The sequence below is a fragment of the Triturus cristatus genome, chromosome 9 (genome assembly GCF_964204655.1).
Source record: "Triturus cristatus chromosome 9, aTriCri1.1, whole genome shotgun sequence".
In the NCBI taxonomy this organism is placed as follows: domain Eukaryota; kingdom Metazoa; phylum Chordata; class Amphibia; order Caudata; family Salamandridae; genus Triturus; species Triturus cristatus.
Genome location: NC_140592.1, coordinates 341,455,255 through 341,474,663, shown reverse-complemented (window position 1 = coordinate 341,474,663; position 19,409 = coordinate 341,455,255). Strand labels below are relative to the sequence as shown.

The 19,409-nt window shown below is 43.4% G+C and overlaps 2 protein-coding genes across 3 annotated transcripts in view; both read left to right on the top strand.

Annotated features, from left to right (window-relative positions):
* Window positions 1-1,828: 1,828 nt before the first annotated feature.
* LOC146797887 (hyaluronidase-3-like) overlaps window positions 1,829-19,409 on the top strand; it is a 110,458-nt gene continuing 92,877 nt past the window's right edge. Inside the window, exons 1-2 of one of the 2 annotated variants that reach the window (XM_085625095.1) lie at window positions 1,876-1,959; window positions 8,923-9,157. The gene's annotated coding sequence lies outside the window, so the exon portion shown is untranslated. Of the gene's footprint in view, window positions 1,960-8,922; window positions 9,158-19,409 lie in introns of both variants that reach the window. The other variant, XM_085625096.1, reaches the window with a different exon arrangement.
* The window catches only part of NAA80 (N-alpha-acetyltransferase 80, NatH catalytic subunit), a 65,769-nt gene continuing 48,188 nt past the window's right edge, over window positions 1,829-19,409 (top strand). Inside the window, exon 1 of the mRNA XM_085625097.1 lies at window positions 1,829-1,959. The gene's annotated coding sequence lies outside the window, so the exon portion shown is untranslated. The remainder of the gene's footprint in view (window positions 1,960-19,409) is intronic.

Here is a 19,409-nt window from a genome sequence, read left to right as displayed (position 1 = left end):
CTGGCACACTGCGTGCCGCTGCTCACTCCGCTCGCTCCCGAGACACAAAAGCTAGGAGAGTAAACATTTAAAGAAAAGGCGGGACATACCCACGCCTTTGGCCAATTCCGTGCTTTCCTTTGTGAAAGCCAGACGCAATGGCCAATCAAATGTGTGGGTGTAAACAAATCCACACAGAAAAGCTGCAAGGAAGTTGGGAGTGCTTACAAGATGCCTCCCATAGTGCAGCGCATGTGCGCTGCGCTAGGCTCGACCTCAAAAACAAATATATTAAAGGGGACCAGTTCACTTAGAAAGAAAGCACTTACTAAACAAAAGATGGGGAAAGAACAAGAGATCGGACTGAGTGATAGGCAGCAGGAGGAAGTGAGAAGAATTCAGGGACAAAATGGAGAGGATAAGAGTAATAAAGGGCCAAGGTATAAAGGTACGCTTTCAGCACACCGTATGATAGGGCAAGAGAAGATTTAAGGAAGACGCAGGAGTGAAGATGGAGTTACATATATATACATATATATATATATATATATATATATATATATATATATATATATATATATATATTATACACATACATAAGCGAACCATGATCATCTCTCAGGAAATAAACACAAAGTTGGTTTGAGCAATCTTCAGAGGGCTGAGGATGTGCAGACATTCCTAGTATGCCGAGGGCTCAAACAATAAAATGCATGCCAACATTTGGAAATTGCAAAGTGGAAGACTAGGGAAAATGCAGCAGGAATAGAACTTGTCACTAAAAAGTCAAAATAAGCCCGTTTTGGTTGTTAAAATTGAGTTCATTCTCCCCTTGTAGAAGTGGTGGTATACACATACATGCCAACCCTCCCGATTCAGGCAGAAGACTACCGATTTCAAGGCTAGTCTCCCACCACCCGATTCCTGCATGCAAAAACTGGTCTTGTGTGATTCTGAGTATGCACTCCCAGTAATCTGCTCCTGCAGGCCAGTGCACATAATTTTTGTTATTTTGTCTCTGCCTGCCATAGCGCTTTCTCCGTGCTCCCGACAGGTCAGGAAAAAACGTATATTTACATTTCTAATTTTCAAACTCGTAACAGCACACTTGCAAGTCCCATCCATGCCAATAGACCCGATTCACAACTCAATAGAAGTCAAAGGGAGAAATACATTCTGCAGATTATTTTTTTGAAATCTCCCACTTTCCTCTTCTAAAATGGTGGCATGTATCGTATACATTATTTTATGATTCAGACTCAAAGAAGAGGATGTGGCATAACGACCAGAGCTTCCGACCTTGGAGCTAGGAACGAGGCTCGAGCCTCCGCGTTGGCTCAACATCCTGTGATTCTGGGCAAATCACTTAAAGTCCCCGTACCTACCAAAAACTAATGTGTCCTTGTGTAATGTAACTGGTGCTCACGTAAAGCGCCTTAATACCTTCGGGTCGAGTTCGCGCTATATCAAACTGCAACAACAAACAAGCATTGGCATAGCCAATAGGTCTCGCCTTTGGGACCTTATAAGTGTTTAGCTATGCAACAGCTGCATAACTAAAAATACTTATAAGGTCCCAAAAGCGATACCTATTGGCTATGCCAAGCGGCTGCGAAAGTGAAAGTAATCGCGGTCAAGCACAGCGGGCGCGCCCGCGCACATGCAATGTAGCTCTAGGCTGGCCTGGTAGCACTTTTTGGAGCCCTCTCAATAAGTCTCACCAGACCAGCGCATGCGCTGGGTCAGGCGAGACCTAAAAACATGCTGGCGCTCGCATGCTCCGAAGATCTTCCTACTTGCATGAGCAGCAACATAGTGTGATGTGTCCTCCGGGCCAGCAGGAGGAGCACCAGTTTTGATGCACTGCAGGAGCCTGGTTCGGCTGCTGCTGTAATGAGCGTTTCGAACGCAGAAAGGGTGCAGCCCAGAGAACTAATTATAAACAGAGTTTGTCGCTGAGCGGCTCGCACTACCAGCCATGTAAGTATATTTATTTAAGGGAATCAAACCCTTCTCCCTCCTTAACCTGCTATGGTCTGCCTCAAAACACTGCCTGAGGATTGTTCCTTGTCCGTATTTCCTCCCTCATCTCGTTGAGCTCGCCTTTGATATGACGCCCTTCCGAGTCTCTAATAACCCCAGCTAGAGCGAGCCTCATATTCCCGATATAGACCGCGTCTGCATGCATGAATGAACACGTTTTACTTCGAGGCTCCTTACTAACACTCCACTCACAGTCCCTCTTCCCCGACAACACAAACAAAACTTTCACTGTCGGCTATTGAAAGTGTAAAGTAAAAAACATGAAAGCCTTTGCTCGATTGTATTCCGCGAGCTCTGCAAGCTATTACGTCATAACCATATGGCGTAGACCGTACGTCATCGTAGCGCGACGAGCGATAACACTGGAGAGGCTGTCCGCTACGAACATATCACGTCGACTATGTTTTAGATACCCTCAGTGTTGGAATTGGAGAAAAAAAACCTACTTCGGTAACCCGTAAATTGGGGGACAATATATGAAGAAAGGGGCTGGAATCACGAGGGGTGGAGATTGTAGAATGGAGCCTGACAGCCAATTTAATGCATTTACTGGGGAAAAAACCTGCTGCAAAGGCAGACAACTAAAACAAACGTGACAGTACGTCTGTTCTATAATTGGTCTCAAAGAGACTGCATTTAAAAATATCAAGCGTTTAAAAACACCTGCTGCAGAGATACCAGTTATGCGAGAGGTATCTTTTGTCTGGCACAGTTTTGACGTACAAAGTAACATAGAAGGTTAATGTCCCTGCTGCAGAGCACACCGTGTTAAATAAAAAAATAAAAAATGCTGCCATGTACTTCAATATTTGTTTAATTACTCATACCGGCAGCTATATCTTGGATTCTTACAGTGGAAGTACATCTCTGAGAGTGGAACAAAGTTAAAAACCTGCCTCCAAATCATGTTATTGTTTCACAAGTACTGTGCGCCCTTGTTTTCTTCCATTGCCTTGACATCTAGGTGTTGGGTTCCAGATCGCTCCCATCCAGCATTATGCTCAAACGAAAGGGGGGCTGATAGTCCTTTATATAGGCCTTTATTTTGGCCCAGCTTGAAGTGTAAATCAGAAAGCCCACGGCAAGTTGTTGTGAACGGAATGTAGAACAAGCATTTGCAATGCAATAGGTCTCGCATTTTAGAAACTTAGACCTATTGGTATTGCAAATGCCAATGCCTTTTGTTATTGTAGGTTTTTTAAACACATAAATAAAAGACATTGTCATTTACAATGCCAATAGCACAAAATCGCGCAATTGCTTAACCTATTGCATTGCAAATGTTTGCTTCTATAGTCACATGTATAGCCATCGACAGCCAAGCAAGCCCTTATTTAACAAACCAAGAAACTCCGCTCGTTCTGCCCAAGTGCTTGCTAAATTTCACGTCGTTTGCATGACGGATGCAATGGGAGGGAAAGTCTTTCCCTTTGGGCAAGGAACTATCTACCCATACACAAGTTTCCATGCAATTACTACTCAACTGCCAGGCAAATAAACTACACCCTGAATCGCCTGGCGCAACAAGCACTATGTCACCAGCAAGGTCCTCTGCAAAGTGCCATAAAGGCTATCAGAGACATCAAAAGCATCAACTTTTTGTCAGCTATTAAGAGAACCCTTAGTATAAACATATGCACTATTTAGTACGTATAAAATGCTCTGCAAAACTTCCTGGTTTGAGTAAACCATAATTCGTTCTAGTTCTCCAAGCATCATTTTCGAAAATAACCGAAAAACGTTTCTTAGCGAGATGCTGTTACAACTATACAGATATCAATATTTAAAAAACATATTTTTACAGTCTCATCGGAGATGATTTATCTACCATGATGCTCGCGTAGCTATACATTTACAGAATGACAGCAACTAGCAACCCTCACACTCAAAATTCTATTTTTTTCTTGGTGAACAAAAGATTTTCAGCTGAACGATTACTGCATGACAATTGAATCCATGCTGTGTATGCAGGGAGCTCCTTTTACGCCAGTAAAAACATACATTGGGGCGCAGCAGAGAAGAAACGTAATCTTAGAAGCACTGAAATTCACCTAAGCAGATCAGAGGGGGTAAAGTGGTATTTTCGCCACAAGGATTAAATGTTGTCAATTTCGAGCAAGATCTAATGGCACTGCGCAGTCTTGGCTAGTAGTTGCCCTAGCACAGACGGCTAGCCCGGATACAGAAATAAAGCCAGCGTAGAAAACAGAGGGTCTGCAACTGGCGATAAAGCCTAAAGCACAAAGTGCCTCCAGACCAGTTCACTCCTGCTGTTGGACATGGGTTAGAAGGAACCACAGCAAACAAGGGACTGGCAGGCTCAGCTTTGGGAGAAGTTGCCCCAGTGTGCAAGCACAGCACTAGTTCCTATCCCGCAACACAAGCAATACAAAAGTCACGCACGTCTGTGAAAGGGTCCATCCTACTGGCAGCTTCGGATGCTTCTTCTCTTGGGATCTAGCGCTACGACGCACAGGCTCCCACTATCTTTTCTCCGACACAGAACGTTCAAATGTAAATTTCAGCACGGTCGCTATGGACGCATGCTCACCAGATGCCTCTCCCTGGGGTGGGCATGGGCGGTTCTCGCTGTCCTTCTTCGGAAGTGACCGCCCCTGAGCGGGTGTGTCGTTCACCGAAATAAACTACTACAGAGCCCGGAAGTAGTGAAGACCCGGGAACGTCCGCTTTTATTACACACTGTTCGTTTGGTGCCCGTGTTGTCATTCGCTTTCGTAGTGCAGGTTCAGAACGTGCAACTTTTATTGCACAACGCCTGTCCAATTAATAAGACGTTTTATCAATCACTGAATACATTTTAACACATCCGATTTATTTTAAAAAAAAAATACATTTTGAACACAAACACCATTTTTGATTTATTTAATAATTCATGCATTTTTATATAGCACAAACTTTACACCAGCACACCCTCCTACGTCACGCCAAACCAAGGGGCGTCGGCCTGTCCAGATGGGCCGTCCTAAAAGTGGACAAGGCGGTAACCCAAAAGCCCGATTTTCAATCACGCGCTAGCGTTTAACATAAACGGTGACGCAAGCCAATTGAAAACAAGGGCGTGGCTTAAAGTTCCTTCCGAAACTGTATTGATTCCAAAAGGTGCATGCACGCTGCAACGCCAGGTGAGACCTAAAAACATGCGTGCGCTACTGAAATTTGTCCTAGTCTCAGAAAATGACACAAGGACAAATTTAGCAGAAATAGTTGTTGGAACAGGTATCTGGTACATTCCCCCTACTTTCCAGCACTGGATCCCCCCAACTGCGTCAGACTGCCTATGCTACGTTGCAGACAGTGTACCTCTTCGGTAATGCAATGTTGTAAGCATTGTAGATCAAGGAGTGTAATATTCAGTTCACAAGTTGTGCTGCAGTGTTTCCAGTACATAGGGCTACTGATGATTGGAAATTTACCTTCATGATATTCCTTTCAAAAGAAGCAGTGTATTCTGTGAATTGTAGTCTTATATAGGCTCAGTTGAACCAACTAACGTGAAGGTTATTAAGAGGAAACCCCATGCTTGGGAAATTAGTGACAAGGGGTTAAGTGGTAATTCAGGAGAGTGACTCAGAACAACTAAATGTAAAGTAAGCCCACTACGTCTCTAACGTTTCTTCAAAGTATTAAGCACTGCAAACTAAGACAATATAAGAACTGCATTCTGGTCACTCATGCACGACACCATAATGCTCTCTACTGAACATTGCTTCCAGCAAGTTGTTGAAACTTCCCTACACATCCTACCCACATATTCTGTATAGACTAGCTACAAGCAACTCTTTTCCAGCTACACAGCTGCTATTCTTTCCAGGTAAGTGTGGCCAGTCCAATATTTTTCTTATATTTGTGGAACTTGTGGTCTTATTTAACCCATAATAAAACCAGGACTACAAGTCCCACAATTCTAAGGAGAAAAACGGGATTGGACTGACTTGTATGCATGGACCTGTGAAATTTGGCAGCTATACAGCTCCGCACTCTGAAGGGTGCCCAGGAGCCCGATAACCATCAGAGCGGTCTGTGGCATCACCAAGGGTATGAAGCGCTATATAAATAATGCAACCAGATCTCTCAGAAAAATGTTTTAGCACTAGCAAAGCGTATGGAAATCATCTTGTAGAGAATATGCATAAAAAAGCACTCTTTGCAGTACAACCGACACTCCTATGGACTACAGGTCTACCTTTCTACTAATGCTTTTTTTACGCCATGTCAGCGGTGTGAAGCACTGTATACAAATGCAACTAGAACACAATATGTATAAAGTACTGCAAAAAGCATCCAATAGAAAGCAGCAGTGGAGGCAATAAGCTGCTTTGGGTTTGCGCACAGATAGGCATATATGTAGGCCCATCTTGTAAGTATCTGCTTCAACGTGTCCAAACACTAAGGAGAAATAAGTGGCTGCTGTACCTGGGTATTTTGTTGGGGGTGGTTGTAGAAGACTGTGTTCTTTCAGTTTGTCTAGTGTTCCCATGTGACTTCCAGTCACAGAGGCACAACTTTTCCAGTCCCAGAATATTCTTTTGCAGATTGTTTTATGTATGATAGTTCACTTGGGGAGGAGGTGTGACCCACTAGCTAAGTTGCTGTTTTGTGCAACCAGGAATGAATCTTCAGTTCCTTTCATTTTGGCAGCCATAATTGAGCTCCTATATATCAAGCACAGAGTTATGGCATCTTCTTACAGCCAACAGTACTAAGGGCCTTATTATGAGTGTGGCGATTCTCCTATGAGACCACCACCTCTGCGCTCACAGGAGGCCCCCAAGCCCATTGTGCACCCACCCTCCGGACTGTAATCCAGGGCGGGCGGTGCTGCAGCGCTCTCATTGTGGTGGTATCTTAGACGAGCCTATAACCTATACCGCTGCTGTGAGATAGCCTGCTGCACGTATGTGCACTGTGTGGCATGCACCATGTCATGCATGCCACACAGGCATGCATGAAATTGCAGTTGTAGTGGAGGCACCATATGTGCCTCCCCCCCCCCCCCCACAGCCACCCCCATGGACAGATTTGCCAGGGGGCACTGTTGGAGCCCCCTCCTTGCCTTTCCACCAGCTTTTTCATGGCGGGATCACTGCTGTGAAAAGGTTTGCGGAAGGGCAAGTCGTAATATAGACGGAGGTGCCGGGTTTGGCACCGCCTTCATTTCTCCTCACTCTCAACACCGCCGGCACTGCAGGATCCAGGCGGTGCCTGCAGTGTTGTAGCGTGCTGCTGGTGGTCCAACCACAGCACTCCTAATATGGCGGATGGAGCGTTGTGTTCTGACCGCCACCACAAGTATGGCTCGTAATAAGCCCCTAATTCTTGTAGGATTTCTAGTGGCAGGGGTTGTATGTGGTGCAGATGTTTCTATAAGTACATTGTACAAATGGCACATTGCAAGCCACAAGAACCATGTAGGAACAAAAGACAGCCATTGAAAACATAATTCAAGCCCTATGTTGTAATTGAAAAAAGAGAGAGTTTCTGCTTCTGTATAGCTGTGCAAGGGTTGGATAATGATTCCTCCTAAAATGAAATTTTGAAAGAAAAAAATGTGGCCCAACACTGCATGTTTCTTTCAGGGTAAGCCAACATGCTTGGGAACGTTAATCTTCTGCATCAGCAAGCCGGGCCTATATAATATAAGCCCACCTGACAATCTTCTTTCATCCATCCCTGCATCAGCCTGGGGACCGATTGCTTATTTTCCAATATAAGGGTACAGCATCTGCCCTAAATGTATATTGACCTCTGAAGCTTGTGGTCTTTCAGACATCGTGGCACAGATTTTGAAATTGGTGTAAGTGCGTTTGAATTTAAATGTGGATCGTCCGACCCTGCATATCTGGAGATTGGAGAACCTGCCAACAGCCCTGACATGAAGTCTCTGTAGGTGGGAGTTAGCGACAGAAGACTAGGCCAACTCAATTTGGCAAAGCAGTAACTGGTGCTTAGGTTCAGAAAGAAAAAAAAAAAAGTTTTTTTTGGGCCTTGCCCCTAACACTTCTATATGCTGAGGTTACTGAATACCAAGGCTGCTGTGTCTTTATTCCACTTCATGCCTCTTTCCTCCGCTACCCGTCATCTTATCGCATGTTTGCAGTTTTTTTACTCTCTCCTTTCTTTTCCCAATTTTTTTCCTCCTACCTTTTACAAGTTCAGCCTTTCTTTCTCTTACTTTGAGCCAAAGCTTGATGATGATAAATAAGGTCAAGTCCTCCAAAAATGAGAATTGGTGTCCACCTCCTTTAGACACTAGCACGGACTACTTTCTCACTGATGTCATTATTGAAGTCATTCATCCTGGCAGGAATATGTAATGTAAGCCCCAGGTGGTATCCTGATTTGCCTTTATGTTGAAGAATGGCAACATAACTCTGGGGCCGCTGATTGTGGTCATCAAGATGATCCTCGTCATCAGTGCTTAATTTGTAAAAAACTGATTTCCGGCGTCAAAAGTTTTGCTTTGGGGAGAGAATGTGGCCTAACAGCTAGGGCGGTCGACCTCAGAGCTGGGGAACCAGGTTTGAGTCTCGGCAGGAACGCTCAACATTCTGTGATTCTAGGCAAATCACTTAATCTCCCCATGCCTTACAAAAATGAATGTGTCCATCTGTAACTGGTGCTCATGTAAAACGCTCTGATACCTTTGGGTCTAGTTCATGCTACATGCATGAGTAGAGGAGTTCATGAATGGGAACTAAACATTTATGAAAGGAGTCTGTGTCTCTAGCTCAGCAGTAAGTCTTATAAGCCTGGGAAGACTGCAAGAGTCTTCTCGTGTGGAGTTTAGGTAATAATGTGGGGAGATGTTTTTCTTATTTGAACCTGGGTATTGGTTGCTGAACCCTCTTGCTAGCCCACCCTTTCGAATTGCTCCTGTAGGCACACGCCTTGCCAGCAGTCTTAAGGCTTTGAGGGGGACTGTGGACTCCCTCAGTGTGGAAAATGAAACGGTGACTGGACTTCAGGGATTTCTTGATGTGGCAGGGGCTGTACTGTGACAAGAAGGAAGTTTGTGAACTTCCTCTCCCAGCAATACTTAAGCTTCAGCTCAGTTTTGGCTCTTGCAGTCCGGCTGCTGGCAGCTCAAAGAGGATCTGGGACCTTGACGCCTGAGGTATGTCACAACCCCTTATCGTCCAAATAACTGCCACTGCTGTGACTTCCTTCTGCTCGCAGGCGTGCGATGCACCCCTACTGTTAATATTTGTGGTTGTGTCTGATGTATATTTTTGGTCCTTAGTAACTCGAGTGGGTCAGTGGTGTCACCACTTTTTGTGTTACAGGGCCGGATGTGCTCAGTGCCACCATAGTCCATCCGTTCATCTAGTGTCGAGGGGTGCCTTCGTCTAATGTTTCATTTGTAATCAGATAAATGCACTGACCTAAAGTTTTCATAGTGGGGCTCCCGAATGCAGGGCTTTCAGAATTTTTCAATGTTCTGCATTCGGGAGCCCTAGTTTTTTTGGGGGTTCCCGAATACAGGGCTTGCAGAATGCTAAGGGGGCATAGCGTTAATTCCACCTCGTGACACTTTCTTCCCCCACACTACACTTCCTGTGTTTTTTAAAACTCTTGCAGGTATTCCTTCTTTCTCCCGTTGCACTGTATTTCTATCTTCTCGTCCCCCTTCTTTCTCCCTTTTCTGCTTCTTGATCCAGATGAAAATCTGATGAATAAAAGTAAGTCATCCTTGCCAAAAATGAGTGCCAGTGCACGTCACCTGGAACCACGAGCCCCTTTTACCCACCGAGAGTTGAAGCAATAACACCCAGTTGCTGGGGCACTAAATCATTATTTGTGTGTCGTGCGAAGCCCACATTTCTTTGTCTCATGGTGGCAGTAGGCCTGCTGGAGGTTGCAGACTGCAAAAGGTTCTTGGGGCTAGACGCTGTCAATGCATGGTTTTCAGGGATGCTCATTTTCAGCTAACGAGGGACTGAGGGAAGTCAGAAATTCAGGAGCAGGCAACTTACTTAGAAACTGCTGCAAATAAAACTTGGTTTGCATTATCATTTCCCATTGTTCAGCAGTAGATACACTGCCACTGTCAAGGTAAAGCTCCCTGAATTTTGCAACGTTGGGCCCAGGCTTGAATTGTACTACAAAAGTAAATATAACTGAATATAGACACTTGGTGTGTGACCTTTCCCACTGCCAGGCTGTACGTTGGTCAGTGTGGCATGTGATTCTCTGCTTTCCGAAGGAAAGCTCCCTTTCTTTTTTCAAAGCGAGAAAGTACATTTCATGGATGCATTCATGTGCAAAATAGTGCACAAGAAAGTTGTCTGTTATTTGAGAGCTATTTATATAACACCCATTCAGCTGTTAGTATGACTTTGCAGTGCCATGAAAGTCCGGGAAAGTCTCCCCTTATTTCGAAGGTGTACCATAGTCTGTGTGGGTTGTAAGTGTAACACCGGTAGTGTATTTTTGCTTCGGTTGTTATTTACAAAATATGTTTTTTAATAATGTATCAATGAATTTCAGAGTTAAATGGATGTGGCTGGAAGTCTTGTTAAGCGTTTAGTTGATACCTGAGTTAATTGACTGGTACTTTGCCTGACTTGTTGTTACATGAGCGTGTTAACCGTAGTAGTGGTGTCCCTCTAGGATATGCATTTGCAGACACATTCGGGCTGTGCTTGTTGAATTACGCTGAATGAATACGTTGTTTAATCATGGTCCGCTGATTAATTTGTTTGTGAAGCATCAGATAGAGTGTGTGTTGTGAGCATTTTGCTACTGAACCTTAAAGCGTGTTTGGGTTGTGTTAGATATGTGTAGAGTGTTCTGACTAATACGTTGTACTGTGATCTGTGTGTATGTGTTTTAAGTGATTAGTGCAGTTGTGGTTACGTTGATACACAATCATATGTCATATCAGTGCAGTATTGTGTATCTGTACAGGACGTGGGGGATTTGGTCTGTCTAATCTGGTGTGTTGGATTGTTTCTTGTATGTTGAATTTTAGTGCTTTGTGAGCACTTTGCTATCTAATTATATGGAGTATCAGAACTTGGATTGAGGTTTTGTAGAGTACAGTGGCATAGAGTTGGGTGGCGTAGAGTGTAGTGCTACAGAGTAGAGTGCAGTGGCGAAGAGTGCAGAGGTGTAGAGTGGTGTAAAGTAGAGTGCAGTGGCATACAGTGCTGTGGTCTAGAGTGCAGTAGAGTGGTTTAAAGTCGCATAAAGTGCAGTGGTGTAGAGTGCAGTGGCTTGGAGTGGTGCAGAATAGAGTGCAGTGGCTTAGAGTAGAGTGGTGCAGAGTAGAGTGGTTAGTGTAGTGGCATAGAGTACAGCGGTGAAGAGTAGAATGCTGTAGAGTGCAGTGGCATAAAGTGCAGTGGCGCTGAGTAGAGTGGTACAGAGAAGAGTGAAGTGGTGCAGAGTGCAGTAGCTTAGAGCTGAGTGGAGTAGAGTAGAGTGCAGTGCTGCAGATGGCAGTGGCGTAGAGTGGTGCAGAGAAGAGCAGAGTGGCGTAGAACGTAGTGGCGTAGACTAGAGCGGCATAGAGTGCAGTGTCGTAGAGTGGTGCAGAGTAGAGTGCAGTTTCTTTGAGTGGAGTAGTGCAGAGAAGCACAGAGGGACGTAGAGTACAGTGGTGTAAAGTGATGTAGAGTGCAGTGGCAAAGAGCAGAGTGGTGCAGAATAGAATGCAGTTTCGTAGATTGGAGTGGTGCAGAGTAGAGTGCAGTGGCATAGAGAGCAGCGACATAGAGTACTGTGCAGTGGCGTAGAGTACAGGCTAAGGAGTGAGAGGGAAAAGAAGCAGCATGAACAGGGGACGGGTGGGAGAGAATAGAAGCTACATGGACGGGGATATGGGAGATGGACTGAAAACGCAAACACCCCTATGGAGTGCTTTAGCTTTAACACAATGAAGTAGCTCCAAAAATGGGAGCAGTGAATGGACACAAGTACTTGATCCATTCTCCAGGGGAGGACCAAACACAAGAAGAGGACAGAACTCCCACATTGCATGACAAATGGGGACAAAGAAAATGAGGGTGTTGTTAACACTAACAAATGGCAAGCTATTGGCGGGCTGTAAGCCCACTGCATGTAAACAACATGTCTTGCAGCAACATCGCAAGAGCTGTCTAGGCGAAACCTAAAAATGGGGCGACTACTTGATTAAAAGTGCTTGATATGTCGCACATAGTATTTCTACTGAAAACAGTGTATGGCATCGGAAGGCAATTTCCTCAACCCATGGCCGCATTTTTAGATCGAGCTTACCAGACAGCACAGCTCTCTGGTTGAAAAAGACATATTGTCAGCTTACCCAGAATTTACATGGGGAATAAAGCCTGCCCACTGCATCCCATTCATTGGCCTTTTGCCACTGTCATTTGTTTGCTTGCTTGTTCGATGGCTTGCCCACTCCTTCCTGTGTCCGTCCTTCCCATCTTTAGTTGTGGCCTTTTCTGCTCAGGTATAGGGAACTACTTCTTACTTTTTTGCTTGAGCACTTTACAAGAGTGCATGTATTTTTCAGTTGTCTCCCTCATGTGCTTGCCTCACACACTCCATTTTGTTCTCCCACATTCATGTGCTTTCCTCCCACATGCTCTGTGTTGTTCTCTAGCATCCATTTGCTTCCATCCCTCAGTGCTCCATGTTGCCTGTGTCTCCTCCACCCCCCTCCAACCACGCTCTGTTGTTCTCCAATACTGTCAGCGTATCTGTAAAAGCACAGCAACGGGGATATTTTTGTTAGTGACTGGCTGTAGAGCACACTTTGGGGATTGTTTTTGCTTTATCTCCCGTATTTCTCTTATTACATGAAAGCAGAAGCTTTGGGCATGGAAAGCAGTACTGGGTTAGGTTATCGAGTTCCCAACCCTCCACCCTTTAGACATTGCTGCTCTTGTCCCCCTGCGAGAAGACATAGGGCAAGGATTGTACACCTCTGCAGGCAAACTGAGATCTGCATTCGGTCCTTATCGATGCTTCCCCTTCTCTTGTGCCACCTCCTTCTCACCTTCCACCCTGAGTGCTTTGAAGCCTTAACTGGTTGCACCCAATCTTTATAGCAATAATAATTACTAAAATAAACTATTTTCACGCATAATTGGGATAAATCCTTTGCTTCTTGTGAGGAAGATAATTATGAACAAGGTTCTCTATTAAACCTTCATTATATATATTGAGAGGAGTTCTTTATTCCTACATTGCTGGCACATTGGGCCGCTGCTGTAACTGGTTGTCCTGTGATGTAGATCTCCCTGGATTATTTGGCCAGCATCCAGTGATTCTATAAGCAGACAGTTTTCTGGCAGGAGCTGATACGTGGTTTCTACTTTGACAGACCCCGAGGGATTGACTGTTTCATTAGTTTCAATTTCAGATCTGCATGTAAACGCTTTGCTGATTTATTCAGCTCTCTCTAGGACATGGGCCACACCAGTAGCATAACGCCACCACAACTGCATTCCTTCTGGTCCTGTTCAGTGCATTTAACTCCTTGTGAGCTATTGTGGGCTAGCATACACTTTGCAACCCAGAACTCGGGTGATCAGTTAAATGAGGTCCAGCCAGCCGCATTCCGCCTGGTCCTCTTCGGTGCTTTTAACTACCTGCGACAGAAACCTATGCCACAGGCTAGCAAACACTTTGCAACCCAGAACTCTGATGATCAGTTTAATTAGGTCTACCCAGTCGCATGGTGTGTGGTTTAGGTAAACTAGTTTAAAAGTAGAAGCAAATGCTGTTAACTCCCAGAGTAGCATTCGCCGTCTAGCCCTGGTGGCTCTGTGCCCTCTCCCTCAGAACATTGAAAAGTCAAATCCTGATCAACCTTTTGTAATCATATTCTGCTAAAGACTTTGGGTGTACTGGAGTTTCTTTTGGACAAAGCCTTTTAACTGTAACTTTTCTTTTAAGCTAAACCTTCCACCAGGCTCACATGCATGTTGTCCTCGTGCAAGAGAGGACAGCATACAAGAACACTGCAGAGGAGAGCGCCGTTCCATAGAGTGCAGTAGAGTGGTGTAAAGTAGAGTGCAGTAGAGCGACTCCCTATTGTACTCCTCTGCCATTATTACTTACTAGCGCTGACACTGCGATAACCGCTTCCCCATCTCCAATATAATGTCAATGAGGGCGGCGCAGCTGATGTCTTATCAAGGAGGGCTGTTGAACCCACACAGCTGATGAGATGTACCAATTGGAGCAACTGCAAGGAAGTTGCACTTTATTGTGAAATTGTGTGATGCAGTTTTATCTCCAGCCCATGCATCTTATCGGAGAACATCCTCATATGCTAATGGTTGTGTTGAAACTTGGATCATGTGTTCAGGGGGTTCAGGAGGCAGCGTGGGTAGTTGATGGTTAGTGTGACTGGCATAGAAGGTCTCGTATGAGAATCAGAATCTATCAGCCTGCCCACTTGAGTGCAAACTTTTATTGGTGGTACATAAGTTATCATTTATCTTAATCTGACGTCCATGTGTTGCTATTGTCTTTTAGTAGGCTTATGCTTTCATTGAGAATACCTCCCCCCTGAGGTAAGGACATATAGTGTTGGCTCGTTGATATTACCATAGTTAATACCATGAAATATAATATCTCACAGTCACAGAACAGTATACGGTAAACAAATTCAGCACAGTTTGGAAGCTCCTCTGCCCCAACAGAACACGTCAGACCCAGTGAGTGGCGTAACGATAAATGATGCTGCCCTCATGCTGAATATCACTGGCCCCTGAGAATCCCGTTTCCCACATACTTTAATTGGCCTAATGCGGAATGGGGGCCATTCTGGGCTGCAGGAGCCTAAATTACACCCCTGATTAGTACTCCTAACCCAATCACCCTCAAGCCCACAACTCAGCACTAATATTGTGTAATTGGTGTAGCTACTTCAACAGCATATCCCAATCACCACACCATATATGTCTTAAAACCATTGAGAGCAAGCTATCTAAATATACTGCAACCTCACGTGCACAACATTGCACCAAAGTGAAATAATTGGGTAGAGATGCCAGCCTGTGAAGGCAGTGCAATGAACAAGCTCTCACTCCAGTGAAACTAAATACATGGCAAATCTCTTCACCACAGTCATCTATCTATACAGATATTACACTCAAATATCCGTGCCATATCAGTTGCGTTTTATTTATTGTGCGTACCTGGCCACAGAAGATCGTTATTCTGAAGGTAGATCTACGTACCTTTAGAATGACGATTCCCAAATAGCTTTTTTTCTTAATCGCTATTTGGTAATCTGTATTCTAAATGTACAAAATGTTTATTTCTTAATCTGCGATCCTTAGTGGGTCGCAAATCGACCTACCTCTTGAATATTAATGAGGTAGGTCTCAATTTGTGACGCATTAGGGATCATAGCCATCTCAGTGATGGTGGCCTGGTGAGGTCTGCAGGCCATCCTGTCTGTGATTGCTTGTTAATAAAGTAATCCTTTTTTAATTTTTTTTAAGGCAATCTGTTTTCTTTAAAAGAAAAATGGGATGATGTTCAAAATAAAAAAAACTAACTGTGAAGTTTCATTGTTTAAGAGTAGGTAGTAGTCTGTGTGAGCATTGCCTGCTTTTAAAAAATATTTTTTCAACATTCTCAAATGAGTAAATGAGTTACTACCACGTTTAGAACGGTGGTAAGGTATAAACTATTTTGTGACGAGAAATCGGTCGCAAAACAGTAATACGTACCATACCAATTCAGTATTTGGATGGAATGCACAAAAAACACGCCCCTTCCAAACCCAAATTGAAAATGCAGATTGCGATTCAGTAACAATTGATCAACTCGTATTTTGTACATTTAAAACATAATTTTTCCGGTCATAAACAGCCCGATTCTGCAAATCGGTCCTTTTGCAACCGGAAAAATGCTTTGTACATGTGGCCTTTAGAGTGGTCTGCAGGTGCCAAGCATAGCCAGAATTTGAAGTTGCGTATTGGAATGAAAGACGGCAGGGGGTAAAATATTACCAAGATACACGCAACAAATGTGAACAAAAGAAAAAAAGATGATGATGTAAACCAGTTAGCAAGAGTAATGTAATAGCAGTGAAGTTGCATAATAACTAAAAAAAATAAAAAAACAAGAGAAAGGAATAAGACACAAAGACAGTCTAGCGTCAGTAAGTAAATTGTTGATTGGGTATAATCTGATAGAGTCGTTTACTCCCAGAGACAAGGCTCGCCATTGCATGAAGGCCGCCTTCAGATGTTCAAGGTGCCCTCTCGGTATGCCTGTTGTGAGCAGTTCCCATGATTGTACTGTACTCTTAATTTTGTTTTGGGGTGGAGTGAAAACGGTTGTTCACTTTCGCCGGCAAAGGGCTGGAGTAGCTACTCTTCAAGAGAGAGAAGGGGAACAAAACATCCCCACACTCTGTGCGGGTGTAAAGGAAGGGGATCCTCCACAGGGAAAATATTTTCCTGCTGGAGTAAAAAAAGAAAATGAAAAAATGTTTTACATATCTGGCTGCCTTTCTCTTTTGAGTTATACCACACATACGACTACATCTAGGAGATAAATGTGCAATTTTTCTGTTTAATTTTTACGAAACAGACCCTCAGTCGTTTGTTAAGTGTAGTGCCTGAAAAGTTCGTGCATTCGGTGATTAAGGGGCTACAGTCAAGAGTCTGACAGTGTTTATCCAGAATCGATAAGGGGTGTTGGAATGAGTACGAGAGTTTAAGACAAATTCTAGTTTGGAGGGTTATGTTTCAGGTGATGTAGAGATATGTGGTCTTGAATGGTTTCAAGTCTTAGCCAGGTGTGAACTATTGTCAGGTCATAAATCGGCGCGTTGCCAGCCCACTAATGGTACACAATGCTTGAATTGTTAAGAATGTCTCAAGGTTTTTTTCTTCAGCGCCCTGAAAGATTTTCTATTTTTATTTTGTTCTGAGCACTATTGTGCAGAAGGGTTGATTATCAACCATTTCTCATTCAGTGGATGTAAGTCATCTTGCAGCTGATCAATTCACTTGTCATATGTACATCTGATAGAGATACCAGTTTCAATTGTAGAGACTTGGGGAAGGAAGGTTGTTTGAAGAGTTGACTGACAAGATATTGACATTTATATTTTTAATATGAAACCAGGTGGTTATCCTTTTGGGATGACTGATTGTCTTAGTATTTGTGAAAAAGCTAGAAAAAGGAACATTGAAATGGACAGACCAATTAACGGAAATAGGGTGGGCAACAGTAAGAATATTTTTTATGCAGTGAAATCAGTGATACAACTCCTTTTGTATGTCCTGTAAGCAATTTGCAATGAGGCTGTATGTTTTTCTAGGGCTCTGAATTTGGGGGCGTGTAATTATTATTTAAAGGGGTAACGGAGTTACTAGAATCACACAATTGCAGGTTTGGGTCTACTAAGATGATATTGCTATAGAGTAAAGGTATTTTGTGAAATGTTCAGTCAGTTATTCTATGGATGTCGGCATACCTGTAGGTGGGTGGTATATAACATTTAATGGGGGGATCAAAGAGTTTATGGATTTGATTTCCAAAAGCACTTATTGAAAGTAAGACAGGTGTAGTTAGGCCGGTGTTGCTGTATATTGAACTCCGGTGTGTTAGTGTGACCCCCCACCAACAGCAGTGCCTTCAGAATCACCTTGACTAATGGAATAATCGGCAAAAATCAGAATATCAATTATATTCCGTGAGTTGTCATAAAGCCATGTTTTGGTCAAAACTAAGAGCAAGTGTCAGAAATTTCCAATTCACTTTCACTACAAATCTGCAGCCTTCTAGGAGGCAACAAGTTGATGATTTAACAATCCTAATAAAGGTCCTTATTAGCTAGCAGGATGGCTCACGGAGCTGAATACTCGCCAATGGCATGGGTAGTGACCTGTCCGTCACAAGTGCAAATGTCTGCAAGGGCGACAGCCTCCCATCCTTCCAATGTTAGTCAATTAAGTATCGTAAATTGGACAATAGTAATATCTGTTTTTACAGCACCTAGGAAAGACAGATGTGTGATACGAAGCACTTTAAAAACAAATTGTTTTATTGTTTATTTAGTTATGTGGAGCCTGAATAAGGTTATTGTGCACTTCTTTCTTCAATGGGCTTTGGTCTGCGTCAAGTGCCAATGGGTATTGGTGAAGGGGGAAGAGGTTTGTAGGGAAAACAGTTAAGAGAGGATGTTTGTGAGTTATAAGACATCGTGTAAGGCATGTTTGTCCTTGTCGGAAAGGTCATTGATCCATGTTCTGGGACAATGAGTTCAGTTCTTTCTAGGAGCAGTCTACATACTTTTGAGCTCAATGTAAGCATGAAAGTGTATGTGGCAGATGAATGCCGGGTTCCACTGATATCAGAAGGTAGACGAGACATGATTTGTTAAATTACATATTAATTCAACACTGTATGAGAGAGTTAAGGATTGATGTGCTGTCTGTCAATAAAGTGTTAATGCCTACCGGTGAGCAACAGGATTACCAGACCCTTTCTGAATAATCCTGACTATTGTGCTGTTCCAAATGAGGCCTTAAGGGTGGTAACAGAGGTGGCCCCAGAAGTTGTTGTGCGATGTTACTGATGCCAGATACTGATGTACGGATCATATCTTCCATATCTCATCAGCAGTTCTTTATTTTCTAATTTCTGTTCCCAAAATGGTTCTGACACCTCGGGGTTTAGGTCCAAGCATAGCATGCCCATCTACAGTCCCCTTTACTGACCTCCATTAGTTATCTTGGTTCATTACAGAGTGCCTCCAAAATGGAGAGTTAGCAACTTCCATTAAAATCTTACATCTAGTCCATCAGCTCTATCCTACCAAGATGTACATTGTAGATATAGCATCCTAGTGACCTCACACTTGTAAACGATTATTTACTCATGAGAAGCTAAACGCTGTATGTATTTATTTTTAAATAACCGTTCTTGTACACGATGTATACATTGTGTTTAAGACATCAAAGGTTAACGTATTAACCTTGAGAAGGCCGTTCGGAAGCGAGAAACCTAAATACGAACCTCTTAGAATGGTTATTCCTACTGTTTTTCTACATTTTATGTAAGTAAGTATCAGTGCTTTTATAGTGCAAACCTAGCTGTGACTCAAAGGAGGGCTGAACAGTATGTGAAGGCCCAGGTGGTACATTTCAAATTCAAGATACTTACAAGAGGTAGCTTGCGTAGGTGTGTGTATTTGTGTGTTTGTGTGAGGGGTTATGATAATGCTTGAAGAGAGGAGTTTTTCGTTTCTTTCCAAATCTCGCGAGGTTTAGATTGGTTACAGTGTTTATGGGAACATTGATTTGGATCTTTTGTGTGTAGCTGTAGAAAGCCGGCTTTTTTCTTACTTACATTACACTTTGTTTCTAGTCAGAAGATGTTCTACTCCTTGTGTGGCACTACCC